General features: G+C 37.3%; 1 pseudogene; it reads right to left on the reverse strand.

Moving 5' to 3' along the window:
* Positions 1–6,016: 6,016 nt before the first annotated feature.
* On the reverse strand, positions 6,017–6,412 carry LOC149205354 (sister chromatid cohesion protein PDS5 homolog C pseudogene; annotated as a pseudogene).
* Positions 6,413–6,919: the final 507 nt, after the last annotated feature.

Here is a 6,919-nt window from a genome sequence, read left to right on the forward strand (position 1 = left end):
GGGCCGAGGCAATGCTTACATTAAACAACAGTGGTGAGACAGATGCACTTTGTTTCTTCAACCATGTGGTTGCATGGTTTGGTGTACCATAAGTTGTAGTTACATATCATGGTTCACATTTTCACAATCACATGATGACTGAATTAACTGCCAAGTTAGGACTCTCACATGATAGTTCTACTCCTTATTATCCACAGGCTAATGGAAAAGTTGAAGCCATCAACATAGTCTTTAAGTGAATGCTTCAATGAATTATAGGAGTTCACAAATGAAACTGGCATTTGATCTCATACTCAGCTTTGTGGGCTTACCGAACCTCGGTAAGAAATGCAACTGAATTCGCACATTTCCAATTGGTGTATGGTCTTGAGGCAATCTTGCTAATATAATGTGAGATTTCATCACTAAAACTCACAATTGACTTGTTACCTAACACTTCTGATGAGGAATCACATTTCTTAGAACTCATCCATCTAGATGAAAGATGCCGTGAAGCTACATTGGCCAACAAAGCACATAAGAAATGCATTAAGGCAGAACATGACCACAATGTCAAGCCTCGCATATTCTTAGATAGATACCTGGCCTTGCTCTATGATCAGGAAGCCGATAAATTAGGAACATGAAAATTTGAATGGGCCCCTACATTTTCAAGTGTGTTTTGGCAAAAGGCACTTATGAGTTTGTTGATTATGATGGAATTCCATTGTTGCAGCCTCGAAACGGGTTGTATCTTAAATGTTACTATGCATGATTATGCATAGTAAAAACATTGTATATATTCTTTGATTGCGTGTGTGTATCACAGTGTGACTTTTAGAGTTTTTATGTGGTTATTAATCCACTTTTCATTTGTTGCAAATGTCGGAATATTTGGAACCATTTATTGGTTATGCAGATGGTGCTAGTTGTAGTACGCAAAACCTATCCTCTGCAGCATGGGCCATATTCGCTCCAAGTGGCGAGTTAGTGAGTTTTCAAGGGATTTGTATCAGTCATTCTATGAAAAATATCGATGAGTATAGTGCATTGATTGAGCTCCTCTTCGATGCCATTTCACTTGGAATTTGCTGAATCATCATTAGGCTAGACTCACAACTTGTCGTACTAGAACTTACGAATGTTTATACTGTCCGAAATCCAACTATTCATCGTATATTCCTTAGAGTTAGTCTCTTGGAAATACATTTGATTACATTAAATATCAACACATTTCCAGAAACTTTAACACATTGACTTATTCTTTATCGAATTATGTGTTAAACAGACATTTACAACATATGTAAAGAGTAAATTTTCAATTCACATCAACAGTTGAATAGGATTACACATAACCATACAAAAAAACTGAAAGTAAAATAGATATATGTTCAATTTTTTTAAAAAAATTGTGTCCAAGACATGTTGGTCATCTAACCCTAAAACCTCAATATGCATATAGTAAATCATCCTAAGTAGATCTAATGATTCTCATGATAACATGTCATTTCTTGAGCTGTCATGTGCAATAGCCTCATCCAATGGCTAGGTACACCAATAGTATGGTGTTGTAGTCTCATCAGTAACTCCTCGATCCAAACATCTAGTATACTGAGGGTTAACCCCTCTATATGATGCTACAAATCTGCCAGTGTCTTGATCAGATCTAAATCCTGGAGAACTGCTCTTCGAACATTTCTCCCTGCTGATTCACCCGCCTCTTGTTGATGACCCATTGGCCGAACAGTGCCAACATCTGTATACATGATAACATTTTTAGTTTAGTCTTGGAAACATCAACTGTACCCATCTCTACATCTGTGGATCTCTAGGACTAGCTAAACTCAGCATCACATGTTAAGGTTGCATCAATGGAATTCTCTCCAAAGTAAAAGCGATCAAGATCGATCCATAGCTAAAAATTTTTGTCTTACCACTTTTTACTTTAGTCAGCTGCTCTTTCATCAAAGAGAATATTGCCTCACACTAATTGAACATAGTTGGCTCAAGACACTCGATGACATACTGAATGTATGATCTATTCTCAACATGAAGGTCATGATACCCACCAACTTTGCGATAGTAAAGAGGATTGTTTGCAAGGGCATATCATGAACATCCCCGATGTTTATCTTTCCATCTTTGCTAGGTTGTGTACCTAGCCGGTAGAATTGTCGAATGTAGTCCCTCACTGATTCACCCCCATGGGAAGAACCTGAAAGAGAAATGGGGGCACCATGTCTCGACAATCCCTGTGAGAAATTAAATATAATCGATAAATATAGGGAGCACTTTGTCCCCTATGTGAAAAACTTGTTCCGCTGGATCCCATGAATGAACCAAGAATTGCAATAACTCTAATTGTTGCCTCATCCTGGATAACTTGAAATATTTGAGTAACCTACAATCTCTAAGGGCCTTAATAGTACCGGGATCATTTAGGGCAACCATATCCTATTCTTCATGTTCTCTTTCACGCCATGTGATAGTCATTATGATTTGTTAAAAATCTGAAATCACACCATAGGCTTAGTTAGGATCCATTTCATGCAAAAAATTGAAGATATTTTGGGTATAAATGATAAATAAAATTTCTAAATTATGCCCAACGCACCCCTGATCTTTAGATAGTGCGATGCAGAGTAGTTTCCCTTCTGTTTGACTGCTCTGCAGCACAATTTTTTATGCATAAAGGTGCATTGATCCTAAGGCGTGATACAATTACCCTAGGGACCCCAAAATCCTAATTTTTTTTCCAAAAATTGAAAAATAATGACCTTAAATTAAAGAGAAGAGGTAGATATCCTACCTGGTCCTGACAGCATGAAGAATGATCCACAGAATCTCCCGCAATTAGCTGCTAAAGTTTGAGGTAAAAAACTGGTTCAGAGCACAAAACTGAATGGTAAATGTCAAATGGTAAAATGACTTGGTAAATTCTTGTTTTATTGTTATTTCATGTTCATTAAATGAATAAACTATAGTTTTTACCTATTTTTACCAATGAAACAGGTATGTTTAATCTGTTTGGTGATTCTTTAAGCAGGTTTACAGCTGACATAGTGAATTTGGCGTGCATGATCGTAAAATGTACTTTTGACCATAGAGCATACTTTCATATTTTTTTCGAGCTTTGTTAAACATCGAAAAAGGAACCCCCCTAGAGTCCTCTTTCAGCTCTTTTCAGACTCTCAAAATATGAAAACATTTTCGGGCACTTGTCCTTTTCAGCTATTAAACAGATTGGAAACAACATCTACTTAGTATAAGTTTAACCCTTTTCCGAACTGAGATAGATTACTTACAAAAAAGGAATACGTTGATCGAACATGGTCAATCGGTTCTCTCTTGTATTATTGTACATTTTTCGGACTTGAGAGACAAATTTACGAAAAATAACTTGTGGATTTTTCTTTTTGTCCCTTTTCAAACTCTCTAAATATGAAAAGGACCGAGTTCCCATTGTCATTAAATTCGTTAAAGCATCAAATAGAGACAAACTTTTCCATCATGATAAGACCGAGTTTCACCTTCGCTAGACTCGTTAAAACATCACATAGTGATGGATTCAGCCAAAGGGTAGAATTATACATCAAGCATATGTTATCCTCCTCAATCTTGTAAAAAAATAAAGAGGTACTGGTAAGCAATGACTGGTGAAAATGGGAAAAGGGATAAATCACGTTATGGTAGCAAGTCGTTCTTGAACATGACACTTTCACTTCATCTCTGTGACTATTTGGGTTGGGTTATCTGCTTGATGGTTATCATACCTATGGGTTATTTGCTTGATGGTTATCATACCTATGGGTTATCTGCTTGACGGTTATCATACCTACGGTCTATCACACCATCCATCACTTTGATTTTGGGTCAATGCTGCCAATTCATTCAATGTCACTGACATGTTATAGAGAAGTCACTGAGTAAACTTCATCCTTTGCAATACTCATAAACCTTCATTTTGATGACCGTCATTCCTAAACATTGTGTCATCAGTCACATTCTATATTCAAAATCATAACACTTATTTCATGTCATTGATGGGGGATACATCAAGGCCCTCCTGTGATGAGTCAATTCTTGTCAACATCAGCACATTATCCAGGAAGTTGACTTAGAAGCACCCTTCCAGTACCTTGAGGCTTGCATACATCAATGGCAAGTTTCTCGCTTCCAGAGACAGGTTGACATCACAGGCCTTTGACCGAAAGACATTGTATGGTGTTTGACATTAAAACATCTATTCCCACCATAAAGAATGTACTATAGTACCCTGAGAATCATTATCATTATTGGTGACTTCTCTTGCCTCTTTTAATAACTTACATCATCGGCTAGTAATCAGATGGTGTCTTCCCATGTGTTATCACCAAAATAGGACCCTGATAGGCTGCTGATCAGACTATCTCAGTGTAACTATTTCAAACCAATCTTTTAGCTAAGGCTTAGCCTCCTTAGCCCGAGAGGGCTCTCTCAAAGGGTTAATGATATTGATTAAAGAAATGGATAGATGGCTAACTCTATGGTTTGTGATTTTATATGTTTGTAGATTGGAAGATGGAGACTTGCTACCATTGGGCTATGGAGTCAGTGACAGAGATAAGGATAACAAATAGCTCTTCTTATAAAACTGAGGCTTGTATATACTTCAATGAAAGAGTGACACATTCAAGAAAGTCTCAACAACTTGAAGTTCATAGGAGTCAGAGCATGTGGGCATGAATTCTGAGTCAACAACACCTCAATATAACAATGAACTCAACCTTACATGGAAGTCAGGGCATTCAGCATTTAAACATTCAGAACATAAACTCATATGGGACCACACAGTTTATAAATGTATACAGGAAGTCAGAGCACATTCAGTGAATTCTGAGTGATTATACATCCATACCACTGTAAGAATTAAGAAAAGGACAACATCACATATTCTGAACATAAAAAATCCCTCACGAATCCTGAGAAGTAAAGTCAAGCATGTATTACTGAACTCAATTCACCATAGTTTAACACTTAAAGGAAGTCAGAGCATGTACCTCCATGAATTCTGAGTAATAAGCATTAAGACTATGGAAGTAAAGTGTTTCAAAGATAAAAGATGAAGCTCACTGAAGTACACTAAGAATCTCAGCTTCAGAAAAGTCCAACTGCTTCTGTATATATCAATCCCTGCATAGCATTTACAAAGTAGTCTTTTTCTCTAACATTTTCCAACCCTGATTACATTGCTGTTTCAGCTATATATGGAGCTCTTCTTCTAACTGATCGAGATTCCTCCTTAAACATTAAGGGAACTCGAAAACTACTTCTAATGACACATATTAACCCTTTAACTAACTAATAAATACAACTGACTACTAATTGACAGCTCTAGAATCCTAAAACAATTAGGATTCTAATTCTACATCATGCTGAATGTAGCATTTATTACAATCAGGATTTATTCCCTGACAAGTGGTCTCTTTTAGTTTGGCTGTGATGGATCTTCAAGGCTCCATGTTGGTCTTCAATGTCACACGTTTTCCATTGTCCTGAAACATAGGAAATTATCCCTGTTTTACTAGTCTTTGGTTTACCTCAAAATGTTCGAATCCAAAGAAGCATGTCCTTTATCCTTTAATTACCCAAAATAGAGCAGACTGCCACGTCCTTGATGTGCTGTCCACCGTTTTCATGTACCTGTGTGATGACAAAACCTTTCAAAAAGATTTGCCGCTTTGTCAATCATAATTGATCAACTGAATTGTAACATGCAACTACAGCAGTTTCGTAGCGCGCTACAAAACTGCTGTGTAATTTCAAAAGCACAGTCTTCTTCCCTGCCTTTAAAAATTCACTTCGCATATTTGATGCTTTGGACAAGGTTATGGGAACAACCTGTAAATGAGCATGGTTATTAGCCTCAACTTTTTTGCACAACGTTTAACAACATTTACGGCTAGTGCAAGGGTAGCTGGTGAAGCTTTTTGCTTGTCTCTTCTCAAGCTATTCAGTAAAACAGATAACAGTTGTTGTGATATGTCTTCACTCTCATTCAAACCAAACTCATAATTGTTTGCATTGAAGCAGATACGTTTTCAGTGTGATTCTCACTAGCACTAGCAAGGAAATGTTGAAACATGTCAAGGATGAGATTATCACACTGAAGGTTCAGCATGACAACGTATGACCTGACTTTTGCGACAGTTTCTAAAATTGTTACCCTCCTTCCAAATGTGGGACTATTCATTTGATCTAGTCCCTGAAGGCGTCCAACAATCAACTGAAATATTTCCCTCATTAAATCATCATTATATGGTGCTTCAGGTGCCGTTATTCTAGTGATTTCACTAATGCAAGTAACAACAATGAGCCTGACATCTTTGTCTTGGTGCCTTAGAAGCTCTGGCTTTACCAACGCACTTATGGATGGAATCACTGCATCCTGCATTATCTCAGAAGGTTACTGTTCCACCATAGATAAATAGTCTTCCACTTTTTGAAATTCCTGAACTGTACTTGAGACATTTGGCAGAGGCAACTGAAGTGGTTGTTGACAAATATCATAAATAATCTCATGGTATTCCTTTTGGAAATCACTCTGAGAATCTCCTTCCGCTGACATCTCTGCTGTCAGATACTTCTTCCTTATGCTACTGCCGGCGGTTGTGATTAATTGAAATCATTACTAAACCTCTCTACTTGCACGATTGTCGTGTATCTTCTGCACATTCTGTAAAAACCCGAGCATTGACACAGATTGCACAGTTTTTCCAAGGCCCATTTCAACTGCAAGAATAACATTTGTATCATTCCTCCAGCTGTTCTTATAAGAATCACAGATCTCAAGTGTGTCTTTCAGCTGGGTGAAAAATCTCAGAAAACAGAGTATCCAGTACAATGAGGATATCCCTGAAAACTAAGCTCAAGATTGTTTACAAGGAATAGTTTCAGACTG

Source organism: Pinus tabuliformis, chromosome 1_2 (assembly GCF_031772625.1).
Source record: "Pinus tabuliformis cultivar Carrire ecotype Pingquan chromosome 1_2, CPIR1, whole genome shotgun sequence".
NCBI lineage: Eukaryota > Viridiplantae > Streptophyta > Pinopsida > Pinales > Pinaceae > Pinus > Pinus tabuliformis.